General features: G+C 37.9%; 1 long non-coding RNA gene across 1 annotated transcript; it reads left to right on the top strand.

The window, feature by feature from the left end:
- The first annotated feature begins 752 nt into the window (after nt 1-752).
- LOC145527267 (uncharacterized) lies at nt 753-17051 on the top strand. The gene is made up of 4 exons (XR_014069603.1): nt 753-939; nt 13885-13987; nt 15768-16004; nt 16595-17051. It is a non-coding gene; the product is annotated as an uncharacterized LOC145527267 (long non-coding RNA).
- The last annotated feature ends 1023 nt before the right edge of the window (nt 17052-18074 follow it).

The raw sequence follows: 18074 nt of genomic DNA, 5'->3' as shown, positions 1-18074 counted from the left end.
AAAACATGAACTGTTTCTGAAGTAATCTTTATGAATCAAAGTTGAATGCATTGCAGAATATGTAAGAGAGGTGATTTGCTGTGACAACAAAAATAAATACTTCCACAATGACTTTGACATTCCAGATGTTTTGGTGTGGCATTTTAATAAAAATGTTTTCTAAATTACCAATGTCAAAGAAATTTGCTTTATATAGAGCTCTAGTATATATTGTACCTGAAGCATTTGAAAGAAAACTGTATGGTTTACAATGGCAAATTTTCTAAGTAAAATATAACATATGGTTTGAGTAATTGAATTCAAGGGTTTTTATTTCAAAACCTGAACATAATGCTAAGAGCCAAGCCATCTTCTCTTAATGAGGGAAAATGCCATCACTTCGTGATAATTTTTATTATTTTGTGGAATTTAAACACATAACTCTTTTAGCTCCAAAATGGTTGTAGTTCCAACAATATAACATCCCCTATTTGTAGTCTCTTCTTCAGATCTATAAAGTGAAAATAGAACAAACTGAGGCAGAATGAGACTCTGTTATGATTCTTTAATTTATTCATATAGTCAACAAACAAAATTCCTTTAATCAGATTACAGTCTAATGAGTAAATCATTGAGATTCTGCCATCCAATTAACTGACATTGCCCTCTTTCTGTTTGCAATGTAGTCTGGAGCAGGGGCTGTTTAAACGTATTTTGCATACTAATCATCATGGAATCTTGTTAAAATGCAGATTCTGATTCAGTTAGCCTGCAGAGAAGCCAGGATATTCCATTTCTAACAAGCTTCTAAACAGCTTACATACTGCTAGTCCTGAGACCATATTTTGAGTAGTGAAGAGCTGGAGTCCTAAGACCATAAGGTCACAGAAGGCTGGACTGCTGGCTTTTTCCTGGAGCTCTGAGTTCTGCTGGATGGCACTAAGTATTTGTGTTGGAAAGGTGGGATGTACCATGTCTCCATAGTTGTTTTCTGTTCCCTTTCAAACTTCAATTTGCCACTGGCTGGTAGCCCTGATTTTATAAATGGTACCATCATTCTCCCAGTTACAAATGCTTGAGAGTTCTAAGTTGTCTCTGACTGCTCCTTCTGACTTTTCCTCCATCTCCTATATTCAATTATACGGAAAAGAAAATCCCTAACCCAGCCCCGTGCCTGCCTCTCTGGTCACCTGTCCCCATTGTTCATCATCATCACCAGCATATACCAAGAACTTGCAATATGGGCATTATATGTATCTGTTGTTATTGTTGTTGCTCAGTCACTAAGTCGTGTCCAACTTTTTGTGACCCCATGGACTGTAGCCTACCAGGCTCCTCTGTCCATGGGATTCTCCAGGCAAGAATACTGCAGTGGGTTGCCATGCCCTCCTCCAGGGGATCTTCCTGACGCAGGGATCGCACCTGTGTCTGTTGCATCTCCTGCATTGGCAGGCAGATTCTTTACCACTGCGCCTCCTTGGAAGCCCACTTGTATTCAAATGCCTCATTCATACCCAATCCTTCATAACAAGTCTTTTGCCCTTTCCTCTGGTTTAAAGAAGTTTGGTCTTGCTACATTGTTTTTTTTTTTATTAAGGTATTATAAGTTCTTTTTTGAAATTAGATAATACAGAAGGAAAAGAAGAGGAAAGGCAGGCAGGAAGCAATAATGATTGAAAAAATATTGCTGTCTGTGTTTAATTTCTACTGTAGACTTCCCACGCAAAAGGTACTGGAGGGCACCACCCTATGGCACTTGGGCACTAAGCTTTAGGAGCTTTGGGCAGTTTCTCATGTTTCTCCTCATGGAATAATGGGCATGCTGCAGAGCTCCACACTTTCATATGGGTACTGGGACTTAGAATTATTAATAAGGGTGATCTCAATGGACTGAGAACTAGAATTAGCTCATTTCTTCTTTTTCTGGGATTCAATGCTGGATATCGTTATACCACTCTGGGCATGGGGGAGAATGATTCTTAACAATAATATATATATATATTTTTTTGCCAATCTTATTGATGGGTCTCAATGTGGATTTAATTTAAAAATAAAAAATTGGGACTTCCAGACCTAAAACAAACTGACTGCCAGATGTTTCTCTAGCAAAGGCAAATTTATTCAGGATCAGCAGAGAATTGTAAATTCAAGATCTGTGATTATGATGAGCCACATACAAATACTACAGGGCAAGGGAAGGAGGACTCTTTTATAGAGGGGAAAAAGAAGTTGGGAGTAAACAACTAGTCTGGCTTTTTATTGGCTGAGTTTATTGGCCAGGACAGGAGTCCTTTCTTTTGTTGTGCTTTGCCATTGTCTCAGGGCATGAGAGCTCGCCCTTCCAATCTCCTGACTCTATTTAATTGAGATTTCTGTTTATTAATTTTAATTCCATATATTTTAGAATAATTTATATATATATTGCAGAAAAAAAAGGAAGGGGGTGAGCAAAGGAGGCTGAGTTGCATTCATATCTCTTGTAATGCCTCAAATTGGTTGCAAAACAAATAACATAAATTAATTGATTCATCATTTTAGAAGCCCCTACTAGATCTCTTATTTCAGGTTTACTCCCTTCTTTTGGACAAAAAAAGCCAAAGACAACACTAGTAATCTGACTCATTGTCCAGAAATGCTGTAATTTCTCATGTAGCTGCACACAGAAAAAGCCCCACTTAGAAAACCAGTAGTCCTTAGTTCTCTTCTCTGTTTCCTCTGAATCCAATCTTTCTTGCTCATCTCTTGGCTAGCCCTTCTCTCCATCACTGCCTCCAGTTTTGTCCCCTTCTGATTCCAAGATTTTCAAAACCCATTGAGAATTCATTCTCAAGTGCAGGTTCCTAATTAGGACTGATATCTGTATTCCTCCTAACCCTGATATTTCCTGCCTCCTTGTAAGTTTTGGGTAAAAGATTCCACTATCCTTTGCTCCTTAGGACTCACCCCGCAACAAGATGAGTCTATGGTTAGGGAGAGGGTATTTATTTAATGACTGTAGTGTTTTTTATTTTCCTCCCAATTGTTTTCCTTGGTACAGATATTCATCCTGATGTTAAAGTATCTATATGTTTAAAAAGGAAGCAGTATATAGAAGAAACATTTGGGTAGTCAACTGAAAGTTTGCTCAACCAGAAAGCTTAGGAATCATCTATCATAAATTATACTTTAAAAGTATCTCCCTCCCCTTTTTTTTCATCAACTCTAATATTAAAATGTCTTATGCCTGAATTTCCTTTACCTCCCTGGTAGCTTAGATGGTAAGGAATCTGCCTGCAATTCAGGGGGGCCAGGTTTGATCCCTGAGTCGGGAAGATCCCCTGGAGAAGGAAATGGCAATCCACTCAGGTATTCTTGCCTACAGAATTCCATGGACAGAGGAGCCTGGTGGGCTACAGTCCATGGGTTTGCAAAGAGTTGGACATGACTGAACGACTAACACTTTCACATAATTCTCTGAGAACCTAACAATAATCTCTAGTTGAAACCATTTGCTAACATCACTATTTGTCATGATAGTCCATCATTCTTTGTTGATGAGCCAAATTGCCGTAAGAATCACCTTCACTCAGAATCTGGGCTTCTGTCACTTTTACTCACTGATTCTGGTTCTGCATCCTGAAACAATTTCTTCTTTCATGTGGTATCTTTTCAAATGGTTGAAGAAAATGGTGATAATTCTTCCCATTATTTTAAGCAAAATACAATGTTTCAATCGTTTCTACTGTTCCTCATATAACTGCTTTTTTAAATTTGATACTAAAATTATTGCTTTCCAGTTACAAGCTCTAGCAGAGGTCTGCTTGGGTTGAATTCCAGCTGTGCCATCTACTCCCTGTGTAATCTCAACCAAACTGTCTAACGTTCTAGTGTCCGTTCCCGCTCTACAAAATGGGAATAGAAATAATACTGCCTACAGGAATATTGGGAATATGTGTAAAATGTTGTGTGTGCTAAGTCACTTCAGTCATGTCCAACTCTTTGCTACCCTGTGGACTGTAGCCTACCAGACTTCTCTGTCCGTGGGATTCTCCAGGCAAGAATCCTGGAGCGGGTTGCCATGCCCTCCTGCAGGGGATCTTCATGCCCCAAGGATTGAACTCGTGTCTCTTATGTTCCCTGCATTGACAGGCATGTTCTTTACCACTAGAGCCTCTTTAAAAAAACATCATTGCAATGCATGAGGTAGGGTTTACAGAAGTTCAAGAATAAAAATGGAAATAACTGCTTCTTCTCTTGTAGAAATTTTACTTCTATCCAAGAAATAGAGACTCCACTGGCTAAGACTTCTTCAAGCTGTAGTTAAACAATGAACGTTGAGAGCCAAACTGCATGACTTTACATCAATTCTTACTACAGTTGACATTTTTTTGGTCCATTGTTTCGGAGTTTTGAATTCTCCCCGAAACCTAAAATATTTATTGTCTTTCTTGATTATGACTAGCCACTGAACTGATATTAGCTCATGGTTTTATTTATTGTGCTTCTTTAATATTCCTTAACTACAAACTGAGACACCAGAAACCTTTGAAAGGAGGGTCCCCACCCCAACCCTCACCCCTTAGAGTCCCAGAGAAGGTTTATGACTTTAGAATTCATGCATAATACATGCAAACTTATAGGCCACTGAATCTCTCCTCTTGCAAGCCACTTTTTAAACAGTGCTTTCTGATTAACAAGAACTAGCATTTTTCCAAATGGTGATGCTATTTGAAGTCATCAATCATTTTCAACTAGTCAAAATGTCTGCTCTCTATGATTGCTGAAGTCAATTTGACTGGTGTCCCACAGCTTTACATTCGAGTCTACTGCAGGTGTTGCTCTTAGCGGTTTTTAAAGTAGGGGTTACAAAGGCAGCCACCTGATTTCTGATGTCTAGGCGTCTGTCCTTTCCCACATGACTCCATCAAGGAAGGCTGAGACTCAGGCGGTCTCAGTCTGCATAATTTATTGAGTTGAGGCCTATTTTCACTATGGAGAAGCCAAATCCCTTAGGTAGCCTTGCCAGAGAACTCTTCCACTCATTCTTTCTCATCCCCAAGGACTTCACTGGCTTCCCTTATTAACAGAAAGCAGGAAACCAGCTCCTATTTGTGAGGTAATGTCTTTTACGTGAACAGAAGTTGAATTCTCAAAGAGAATTGTCCCTTTTCAAGTTGCTTGCTTTCTGTCCATATCTCCAATGTGCATGAACTTGATGGTTGAGGTAAGCCTTCCAAAGTATCTGTTGAGTTCAAATGACTAAACTGATTGTGCTCCTGAGAAAAGACATCTTTCTTCTGGGTCAGATTTTTCTAAATGTCAATAAATATTGAAGATCAGAGGGGTACTTTTCTCTCCAATTACTTCTATACTAGCCTTTTGGGGGATGGAAGTGGGAGCCTGAGAGTGAGATCCCTAAATCTTACTTTAAAAAAATTATAAAATTATAGTTACAAATTATTTTTGCATGATAGAGCATATGTTAAGTCATATTTTTTTGCATTATGACAAGGCATGAGGATGGTAGAAAAAGAAATTGGATGAAAGTTAGAAGATCCAGGAAGTAGTGCTGGCTAAAGTACGGTCTTGTGAAATGAAATTTCCTCTCTGGACTACAAATTTCTCATAGTAAGAAGAAGAATCTGGACTCAGATACATTCTATAGGTTTTCCCAGCTTCAGTACTTTAGAAAATATAGACTGAGGGCTCACCTTGAATAAATGCAGCATAGGGAGTATAGAGACTGAGAAAAGTAGAAACAGGAAATAAATTTGAAGGCAAGGAAATGTGTCTAGACCCTGAAGGTCAGTAATAGAGGAGCAGAAGAGAGAAGTAGGCTAAGTAAAGTGTGGTGTGGCTTTGCCTGAGGCATCTATTTCCATATAACAAAAGAGAGAGAAATTTTATGCTTAGAGATATGGAGAAAGGTTACGTCACCAAACTTGCCTTCCTGTCTTCCTATTTTTTCTTATTTTCCACCCGTGGAAGCTATGATATCTGTACCTAAAGAGTCAGACATATCCAGAGAATCAGGGACTAAAATGCGGTGTGATGCTGCTTGTGCGCCGAGTGTTCTCTGGTACACTTGCTTTTGAGTACTGCAAAGACCATGGAATGTTCTGGTACTAATTGTCCCATGGTTTAAGGGATCATATGGAGAATGCAAAGACATCATGTTTTACTGCCAAGAGGAGCTCTGCTAAATGTCTTTCTTAGGTCACATGGTATGCAGGAAATGAAGGACTAGGGTGGCTTGAGAAACATTAGGAAATGTTTACATACCAGTTTCATGGGAGAAGGCAGAAAAATGTAGCACATTTAGTTTGAATTTTTTTTAAATTAACTTATTTTTATTTAGATGTTGTTTATGTTCAAATTCGGAGAAGGCAATGGCACCCCACTCCAGTCCTCTTGCCTGGAAAATCCCATGGACAGAGGAGCCTGGTAGGCTACAGTCCGTGGGGTCGCTAAGAGTCGGACACGACTAAGCGACTTCACTTTCACTTTTCACTTTCATGCACTGGAGAAGGAACTGGCAACCCACTCCAGTGTTCTTGCCTGGAGAATCCTAGGGACGGCGGAGCCTGGTGGGCTGCCGTCTGTGGGGTCGCACAGAGTCGGACACGACTGAAGCGACTTAGCCACAGCATGTTCAAATTGCTTATAATCGTCCCTTTGCCATCACCAAAACAATTCAAATCCCATGAAAAATAATGATTGGGACAATATCAAGAGAGATAGGCAGAGTGAAGACTAAAAATCTTCTTTTAGGCTTTATCTGGTATTTTATCATCCTTGTGTGGGCTCTTGTAATCCTGGGACATTTTGCATTTGTCTATGAAAACTACAAAAGGCTCCAATTCTAGCAGATCCCACATCCTATTACCAAACACATTACTTACATTTGTTGCTGTTGTTGTTCAGTCACTAAGTCATATCCAACTCTTTGCGACCCCCTGGACTGCAGCATGGCAGGTTCCCCTCTCCTCCACAATCTCCTGGAGTTTGCTCAAATTCATGTCCATTGAGTCAGTGATGCTATCAAATCATCTCATCCTCTGCCTCCCCCTTCTCCTTTTGCCTTCAATGTTTCCCAGCATCAAGGTCTTTCCCAGTGAGTTGGCTCTTCGCATCAAGTGGCCAAACTGTCGAAGCTTCAGCTTCAGTATCAGTCCTTTCAATGAATATTCAGCATTGATTTCCTTTAGGGCTGGCAGGTTTGATCTCCTTGCAGTCCAAATGACTCTCAAAAATCTTCTCCAGTACCACAGTTCAAAGCATTAATTCTTCAGCTCTCACCCTTTGTGATCCAACTCTCATATCCGTACATGACTAGTGTATATCATTGGATGAAAGATATTAGATTACTTAACATTGACATAGAAAAAAGGACCCAAATTTGACTTTTAAAAATATCTTAAAACAAAATGAATTAAAGTGTATCATTAAATGGCCCTTTCTGTGGAGAAGAAAAAGCAGAACAATGGAGAGCTTTATAATGTCTAACTATAAGATTGAAGGAAGGAAGAACTTTGTGAATATATTTTGGAAAATTTCATCGATTTTTAGACCTTTGACCTTTTAGTTGTGTGCCTTTCAGCTCAATTTCAATTCCATAAGATGCTTTAAGCCTATTAAAATTCTAGTTCTTTTAATATTTGAAGGCAATCATTGATGAAAATTTAGTTGGGTTCTTGAGTTAAAGTGCATTTCAGAAATAATGACTAAGCTTTATAAGTTGGTTTTCCAAGAATCTGTTCATTACAAAAAACTATATGATATTATAAATCCCATAATCCTACAAACATTGGAAAGTATTACTGCGATTCTGAATCTCAAATTATATGTGAAACATGATGATTTTATAATCCTGGGGTTCCTTGAATACACTGTTGCCTTCGTTGTTGTTGTTTAGTTGCTAAGTCATGTACGACTCATTTGCAACTCCATAGTCTATAGCCCACCAGGATCCTCTGTCCATGGGATTTCCCAGGCAGGAATACTGGAGTGGGTTGCCATTTCCTTCCCCAGGGAGCAAACCTGCATCTCCTGCATGGCAAGCAATTACTAATGGTATGCTATATTATTAGTCATCATTGTAGGCAGATTGAATTCAACGAGAAATAATACCCTCTGACAAGTGTATACATGTGTGCTGGGGCATAACACAAAACTCTAATGATGACTCTGTCCGATCTGATTGGTGGGAGTAATTGTCAAACATGTTGGGCATCACTGAGTTTCACTAACCAGCTCCTGGTCTAACATTTTTTTATTTTCAATTTGTTACTGCTAGCCCAAGGATCATGTTTTGAGTATTAAGAGCTTTGGCAAAGTCCCACAAGTGAATGATCTCCCCTTCCCCTGAAGCTGGGCAAACGCCAGCTGCAATCTGCCAGCTCTTTCCAGCCTGGTAGTTTGGGAGATGGTAAAGCAGAGTGGGTTTCTTCTGTGCCATTTGTGTGGCCCAGGGCACATGTGTAGAGACCTCTGTGCTTCTTGCCAGCAAAAGGGCTGATGTCACTTATGGCACCTAAACAGTTGGACCTTAGATCCACCGATCAGGCAAATAGAGTCAGCAGACAAAGAAAGTACAAACAGAAGACACAGAATAGATGGCTCCCAGAGGAACAACACTGAAGAGAAATTAGACAATATTTTTATTTTAATGTAAAAATCACCTGTGTGTGTACCAGGTCGCTTCAGTCATGTTTGACTCTTTGCGACCATATAAACTGTAGCCCACGAGGCTGCTTTGCCCATGGGGATTCTCCAAGGAAGAATACTGGAGTGAGTTGTCATGCCCTCCTCCAGGGGATCTTCCTGACCCAGGAGTTGAACTCACGTCTCTTGCATCTCCTGCATTTGCAGGAGGATTCTTTACCACTAGCACTACCTGGGAAGCCCAAAAGATCACCTATAAAGAGTCAAATACCAAAAAAAAAAAAAAAAAAAGCCAATCTCAACCTGTTTACATTTGTAAACATGACTGGGGAACTAAAAAGCATTTAGTCAGAAGAAAAAAAGGGAGGGGTCATAGCTGAGACCCTAGATAGGGCTTGGTATAAATACAGGTATTGCTCTGCTTTCTGATAGTTTCTGTTCCCACCACTTTACTTTCAAGAAAGATCTACACTAGTACCTGTTTTCTCCAACCAGAAGAAATTCAAAGAATTTTCACTTTTATGAAAAAAGCTGTTACTATACTAATGTAGGTCTTTCATAGAAACAAAATGGCATAAAGGAATATTTAAAAAGTGGGGGATTCTCGTCATTTCATGTCATGTCTACCTCTGAAAAGTTTCATAGGAACTCTCTACTTTCTGGTAGTGGGTGAAACCTGTATCTCAAAATACCCACACAAAACGCAAGAGATGGACATTATTAAGAAAAAGAGTCTTGGAGAATAGAGCCAGGATAGCTAGTATGTTAAAAAAGGTTTTCCAAAGAAGAAAACAAAATAATTGAAGAAAAACAATAAATAAATTAACAATTTATTATGAAAATGGAAAATACCCACTGAATTTTAGATAGTGGTGATGCAAGAAAGTAGAAAAAAGAATCAAATCAGCATCTGATTCTCATATGAAACACTGGAAGCTAGAAAGTGGTGGGTGGTAGCAGGTACAGAACAGTTAGTTAGCAAAAAGGATGGCAACCAAATATAACATTTAATCGTATGGATAAGAAAAAAAAATGTCCAAGATATTCAAGATACCAAAGAATATCTGCTATTTATCTATCCCACTGAAAGAATATTTATGTAAGAACTCCAAGCAAAAAGCAAATAAATCAGAATGAAGATCTCAAGAGGGCTCCCCTGGTGGTTCAGTGGTAAACATTCCACCTGCCAATGCAGGAGACATGAGTTCGATCTTTGATCTGGGAAGATCCCATGTGCCTCAGGACAACTAAGCCCCAGGCGCCACAAATACTGCACCTATGTTCTAGAAGTCCATGCACCCTAGAGCCCGCGCTCCACAGCAAGAGAAGCCACTGCAATGAGAAGCCTGCTCATTGCAATTAAAAGTAGCCTCTGCTCTCCACAACTGGAGAAAAGCCTGGGCAGTAACTAAGACCCAGCACTGCCGAAAATAAAATAAATAAATAAACGTTAAAAAAAGACATGGAGGTAGTGGACTATAAGTTGAAAAGAGAACAAGGGTGATGGATTTTGCAGTCATTATTGTCAAAATCCAAGTGGATAGTCACAGTGACCGGGAATGTAGAATTTAAGCGTAGAGTAAAAATTATTGAACTAGAAGAGACAGACTGCAGAGGAAATCCTAATTATTGTCTCAAACTAAAAGTACTAGGAGAACAGCAAACTCAGGAGTTTGAGAGAGCAAATGGAAGGAGATAAGGAAATATCTTTTCAGATTTCACAATGTGGGGATTGTGGGGATGGAAACATCTTAAATGGTCCAGCTGAGCTGGAAAGAGTGAAATCTCTGATAAAATAGAATATACTTTTGTAAGCTTTTATTTATTTTTTAAATTAATTTTTATTGGCGTATAGTTGCTTTACAATGTTGTGTTAGTTTCTGCTGTATAGCAAAATGAATCAGCTCTAAGTTTACACATATTCCCTCTGTTTTTGGATTTCCTTCTCATTTAGGTCACCACAGAGCAAAGAGTAGAGTTCACTGTCTTTTGCTCCCTCCCAGAGTTTGCTCAAATTCATGTCTATTGAGTTGGTAATGCTATCTAACCATCTCACCCTTGACATCCTCTTCTCTTTTTGCCTTCAATCATTCCCAGCATCAGGGTGTTTTCCTACTATTAGGTGGCCAGAGTGTTGGAGCTTCAGCTTTAGCATCAACCTTCACCACTAGCATCACCTAAACACCATCTGAGAAATTGCTATTTAAAAAAAAATGTGTTGGAACAGCAATTCTGGATCCCCAAACTGGGTGGAGTGGCAACACTTCATTTTTTTGCATTCTGATGCTGGGGTCCTATTGCCCCAAATTTCCTAAATGGGTCCAGGAGATAAAGGCCTTGGCGTTGAGTAGATTAGAATTCAAATTAGAGCACGAATTGTTTTCTAGTTGGGTGGTCTGGAACAAGTCAATTAATCTCTCTGGGCCTCAATTTGATTTTAATAATTATGACAGTGATGAAGTCAATGATGTTAATACTTTTTAAAAATGTCTATCAGTTATTGGTCACGTTGTGAAAAGCCTTGTGTCAAACACTCCCAGTTACTTGCTTACTTATATAGCCTGACATCTTTCATCTGTGTTTCCTCCTAATACATATCAGTTATCAGGCATCCACCATGCCTGGCATACTCTCCAGTCAAGGACCACTTCTGAATCACCCTAATCCACCTACTTCTGCCCTTTCTCAACTTAGCTGACAATTTTTTTTTGCTTTTTTCCCTCTATTTTCCAGTCTTTTTTGCAGAGGATTTGTTTCTCTTATATTCCTGCCTGTAATATTCTATTAATTTTAAATTTAAAAATAAAAAGTTAAAGCTTTTCTTCAGGAAAACAAAAATGAAGGTAAAGATATTCTTAATATCAATTTTTACATATCAAAATAGTATTAATATTTTCTATCCTTAATTTTTACTCTGCATATCACTTTTAATGATAGTCTAATTTCCCATTTAGGAATCAGCCATGATTTATTTTATTAGTCTTATATTAGAAGGTATTTAGAAGCTATAAGCCATATACTTAGCAACTAAACCACCGCCACATCCTACTAAGACTGGATATTTATTTATTTAGACTGGATATTCAGATTTTAAAACATCTGCCAATTTTATGGATGAAATGGTATTTAATAATGGCATTTACTTGAGATGAAATATTTTAACATGGGTGTGTGTGCTTTGTCACTCAGTCACGTCTGACTTTTGGGACCCCGTGAACTCTAGCCCAGTAGGCTCCTCTGTCCATAGGAATCTCCAGGCAAGAATACTCCAGGCAATACTGGAGTGGGTAGCCATTCCCTTCTCCAGGGGATCTTCCTGACCCAGGAATTGAACCTGCATCTCCTGCATTGCAGGCAAATTCCTTACCGTCTGAACCATCAAAGACCCAATTTTATTTTTTATTTTTTGGCTTCTCTGGTGGCTCAGACTGTAAGGAATCTTCCTGCGATGGAGGAAACCTGAGTTTGATCCTTGGGTTGAGATGATCCCCTGGAGAAGGGAATGGCTACCCACTCTAATATTCTTGCCTGGAGAATTCCATGGACAGAGGAACCTGGTAGGCTATAGCGTAGGAGGTCCCAAAGAGTCGGACATGACTGAGAAACTAACACTTTCACATTTTAATATGTTTATTATTTATTTATATTTTTTATGTGCTGTATTTGTTGGTTTCATTGAATCATTTCTCTATTATGGTATTCCTTTTGAATACAGACTTACTGGAGTTTATCTGAAGTATAGTTGATACAGTGATATTATGTAAGTTTCAAGTGTATAACATTGTGATTCACAATCTTTAAAGGTTAAACTCCATTTATAGTTAAATAAAATATTGACTATATTCCCCAAGTTGTGAAATAAATCCTGAGCCTGTCTTACAACTTACATCCGGTAGTTTGTACCTTCTATTCCTCTGCCCCTAAGTTGCCCCTCTCCCCTTCCCCACTGGTAACCACTAGCTTGTTCTCTATGAGTCTGCTTCTCTTTTATTATTTTCATGTTTGTTTTATCTTTTAGATTCTACACATAAGTGAGATCTTACAGTATTAGACTTTCTCTAACTTATTTAATTTAGCATAATGCCCTCCAAGTCCATCCATGTTGCTACAAATGGCAAAATTTCTTTCATTTTTATGGTTGAATAGTATTCTTTTGTGTATATATACCACATCTTCTTCATCTATTTATCTGTTGATGGACATTTAGGTTCTAAAGGAGATCTTTTTACATTAATGATCCTAGTCTTTCATAACTCATTTAAAATTATCAATAATTTTCACACTTTGTCGTTTGCTTTCAGTGTTTTTCTCCCAACCTTTTCTGTTTAGATTTACAGAGTAGTTGTAAAAATAATACAGAGAATTCCCATATACCCTATGTCAGCTTTCCCTTTGTTGTCTTAAAACCACAGAACAGTTATCAAAACCAAGAGCTTAACGTTGGTACAATTCTATTAAAGTACAGATTTCATTTGGATTTTTCCATTTTTTATTAATGTCTTTGCACTGAGTTGTATCTCTTTGGTTCCTTTCCATTTGTGGCACCCCCCACCCCTGTCATTCCTTGTCTTTTATGACCTTGACACTTTTGAAGATTAAACCTTTAACTTTCAATTGTTATTTTTAGAAAATTTTAAGTTTTTATAAATGTTTATGTTAAAACATTAATATTCCCCTTTATGATTTCTGCATTTGTTGCTAGATATAAAATACTGAGAAAGTCATGTCCTTCTCCAAGATACAAATATTTAATAACATCTTGTAGCACTTTTATTGCTTCATTAAAAATACATTTAATTTTATCCTTCCTGGAATTTGTTTTAGTGTAAGCCATGAGGTAACAATATAATCTGCTCATTTATCCCCAAATATCTAGATATTTGTCCCAAAGCTATTTATTGAAAAATCCATCTTTTATATAAAATTTTAATGCGCCTTAGTGATTGGTCTATTTTTCTTTCCCTTACCATTTCCAGACGGTTTTAATTTGTATACTTAAGACAATATTTTAATACTGCTAGGTTTCATTTGAAAAATGTGCTGTACTGTCTGTTTTGCTCATTTTCCCTTCTAGATCAATTTTAGATCTAATCAAGTTCTAAATATTTCTTTTTGATGGTTTCCTTATTACTTTCTAAAATGTTTAGCTTTAGAGGAGAATTTAAATTTTTTCCATATCTTGAAGTTAGTTTTCAGTTATGTATAAATCTAATTATTTAAATCTGAATATTTTTCTCTCATTTTTAATCATTTTCATTTTAGTGATAGACTTTTCAGGTGGCCCAGGTGGTAAAGAGTCCTCCCATCAATGCAGGAGATGTGGATTTGATCCCTTGGTCGGGAAGATTCCAACAAATTTCAAAAGGTGTGTTGAAAATTGTTAGCAAAGAAACACCATAGAACATCACCTGTTTTGTGATACACATAAAATTTGTTAAAACTACGCTATACTCTTACCACAGAAATTTATGCAGAAATTTAACATGACAATCATGTTTCAAAAGTTTATAGACATGAAAACAACTTACGATATAACATTGTAGGTCTCAGTAGTTGATAAAAAGAAAAAAAATACAATTCCAGTGAAATAATTGAGAAATGGCCTTTGAATTTAGCTGAACAGGACCCTCTCAGAAGCAGCAGTTGCAAAAAAGGCTTATATCTAATGTGTAATATAAAAAACTGAGAACAATTGTTTTAAGGTAGACATTACCAGGCTATATTATAAAGTAATGATTATAATAAAACTTGTGCACCTCCCCTGCCCACACACACACACAGATTAAAAACTGTAGGACTGATTACAGTTGAAAATTCTAATAGACTGTATAATGCATGAGATCTATAAACAGGACCAGCTTAGCCAGCTAATAAATGTAGGTAGAATCTTCTTGGAAGATACACCCAAGACTTGGTCCCTAGTCCTAAATCTTTACTTATCATCTTCTGCTCCAATTCAAACTCTCTCTTTAGGCACACAAAATAACACTGTAGCTCTTGGAAGAATAAGAAATCAGAGTCAGAATAAAAAAAAATGATAGTAGAAAAATAAATTGAAATTCACTGTATTTAGCACTTTTTTTTTTAACTTTAGTTGGGGGCTAATTACTTTACAATATATTTAGCACTTTTAAATGGTTTCAAGGTAACTGTCTTTTGGCTTTATGATTATAATAATGTGAGGATTTTCTCTGTGAGAAAAGTTGATTAAAATATTTAGAATAATATAGAACATTTAATTTGTATATTTTGTGACTAGCAGATTTGGCTGAATTTGCAATCAAGGGCTAAATGTTGGAAAAACTAAATGTGTTAAATGAATATTATTGGTTCTGCAAGTGATATGCATATATCTTTTTTTTTCATATATCTATTGAAATTTTTATTTTTATTAATACATTAGATGTTAGCAAAGGTCATATAACACTGGATTGCTTTCTATTCATATAAACTATTCAGGTACCAAAGGATTCATTAATGCACTGTAAAATGCCTTCTACTAATTTTTCAAATGTGGAAGAAAAATTTTTGTTGTATAGGAAAATGATTGAAAGAAAGTACAGTGAAATGTTTATATCGATCTTTATAATAAAATAAAAGTGATTGTTATTTTTAGATATTGTTTTGTAATTTCTAAGAGTTCTACAACAAATGCTTTCTCAGTCAGTTTGAGCTGAATTACAGTACAGTAGAAACAACTATCGGAGAAGGCAATGGCACCCCACTTCAGTACTCTTGCCTGGGAAACCCCATGGACGGAGGAGCCTGGTGGGCGGCAGCCCACGGGGTCGCGAAGAGTCGGACACGACTGAGCGACTTCACTTTCATGCACTGGAGGAGGAAATGGCAACCCACTCCAGTATCCTTGCCTGGAGACTCCCAGGGACGGAGGAGCCTGGTGGGCTGCCGTCTATGGAGTCGCAAAGAGTCGGACACGACTGACGCGACTTAGCAGCAGCAGCAGCAGCAGCAGCAGCAGAATCAACTATATAGTTCATTTTACATGTCAACTTGGCTAGGTTATGGTGCCAAGTTTTTTTATTAAACACTACTCCAGATGTTGCTTTGAAGGTATTTTGTAGATGTAAGTAGTATTAGCAACAGTTGACTCTAAGTAAAGCAGATTATCCTCCATCCTGTGGCAGATCTCATCCAATCAATTGAAGGCCTTAAGAGCAAAAACTGAGGGTTCTTGGAGAAAATGGAATTCTACCTCTCCACTTGAATTGAAATCCTGCCTGAGTTTCCACCCTGCTAGCCTGCCCTGTGGATTTAGACCCAAGGATCTAATATCAACTCTTACCTGGATCTCCAACCTGCCAGCCTGCCCTTCAGATTTTGGACTTGCCAGATCCCACAACTGCATGAGCCGGTTCCTTAAAGTAAGTCTCTTCATAGACATCCTATTGGCTTTGTTTCCTTGAAGAATCTTGATTTATACAACAACCACAAAATTCAAGCAGTGTAAAACTACAAATTTATTTTTTCATTCTGATCACTGTGGACTTTCTGGGAATGCTGTTTCCATGTTGTTATCATACTTCTCTGGTAGGTTAGGTTGACAAAGTATCTAATATCTATAATTTTGCCAGGCTCTGTGGCAGAGGAAATCATAATGTGACCAAGATCTGCTAGCCCCTTAGAGCTTCTGCCTTGGTGGATATCACTTCCACTCATATTTCATTGGTAAAAGCAAGTCATCTGGCCACAGTGGGGGCTGACAGTAAGTAGGAAAGTGTACTCCAGCCATTGTCCCAGATTGTGAACAGTGCTAATGCCTACCACAATGTGTTAATAAAATCAGAAAACACTTTATACAAGTGCACTTAACATTGCCAAGTTTGGTTGAACCAGTGATTTTGTGGAATATGAAGATATTTGATACTGTATCCCTTAACTAACATTGTGTCTAGTTTGACATCAAAATCCTTTGGGAGATTCTCCTTCCCAATACTTCCTTTTCTCTTCTAAGGTTCACTCAGCAACAGATAGCTAAATAGAAAGGAGGCTTCTTTGGCCTTCCAGTCTTCTGGAACAAAAAGATGAAGATTTGTCCAAGTCCTCTCTCCTACCATAAGGAAATCAGAAGATATAAGAAGAAATAATATAAGTGTTGAAACACTCCTCATACTGCAAAGCTAGAATAAGGCCAGAAGGAATGCTAGATTGTGCTTCAGAGATGTATTTTGATTTTCTTCTCCAAGCATCCTAGAATGAAAAGAGGATAAACTCACATTCCCAGAAAGAATTGAGATTTCTGTGATAAATCAAACCCATTCAACAATTTAAAGAGGAAAATGAGTGGATTCAAATATTAAAAATAAAGTTAGAGACTGAGAGGGAATGTGATGACCTTCAAACAAGAGCATGAAATACTTGAAGGGGATTTGATTTGCGCTGACTAGTGTAATAAAAAACTCTGTCTGTGGCTTGTTTTTCTCATTCCTAGTTATATGATATAATGGTGGACTTAAACTTTTGAGTTTAGAGTGGCTTCTTTGCCAACTAATTTCTAAAATATTTCTAAGATGTTTCCTTTCAAGGTGCTTCTATTGTTAGGCACAGAAATAGCCAGAATTCTTGTTTGCAAACTGAAAAAATACCTGCTTCAAACTGGGACTTGATTGCTTCACATAACCAAAAGGTCCAGGGCTATGCCAGCTTCTAGTGTGGCTGGAAATAGGGCTTGATTTGGGGCTTCAGTGGATTCTTTCCCCCTTTTTTATTTTCTTTCTTCTATGCTGACTTAATTTTTAGCTAGTCTGTTTCCTTATATCATGAATGTGGCTCACAGCAGTTCCAGACTTGTACCCTAAAATCACAGGGACTCAGTGGAAGACAGCACACCTCTTTCCTAACAGTTCTAGAAAAAAAACCTAGAACGGGATCTCAGCTAAACATCAACAGTGATGGGTCACATGCCACTTCAGAATGTAAGCCCTGTGAAAGTAGGGAACTTCCTTGGACCTCCCACAGGTATTCAATAAAGATTATTTAATTAGTTTATTTAATAGGTGCCAATCCCTGGGACTAAGGGTGGGATTGTTTTTGTTGAATAGGCTGTGTCTAACTCCTTAAGACCCCAGTGATTATAGCCTCCGGGCTCCTCTGTCTATGGGATTTCCCAGGCAAGAATACTGGCATGGGTTGTCATTTCATTCTCCAGGGGATCTTCCTGACCCAAGAATCAAACCCATGTCTTCTATATTGGCAGGCGGATTATTTACCACTGAGCCACAAGGGAAGCCCAAGGTGGGATTAGCCCAATTCAAACCCCGTAAACTGAAAGGAAGGAACTAATGGACTCCTTTATTCCTCCTCTTGGGTTTACCCATCAATGGCACTCTTCTGGGCTTTATCACTGCAGAAGAGTTTCCCTTGTTTTTGAAATTCATATGAGTGAAAATCGTTCAGTCTATATATTCTTTCAATCTGATTTCTTTCTTTCAATA

This window comes from Giraffa tippelskirchi, chromosome 11 (genome assembly GCF_054371585.1).
Source record: "Giraffa tippelskirchi isolate mGirTip1 chromosome 11, T2T-mGirTip1v1.2.pri, whole genome shotgun sequence".
NCBI classification, from domain to species: Eukaryota; Metazoa; Chordata; class Mammalia; order Artiodactyla; family Giraffidae; genus Giraffa; species Giraffa tippelskirchi.
The sequence above is the reverse complement of the archived record's forward strand: the minus strand, read 5'-3'. Positions and strand labels throughout refer to the sequence as shown.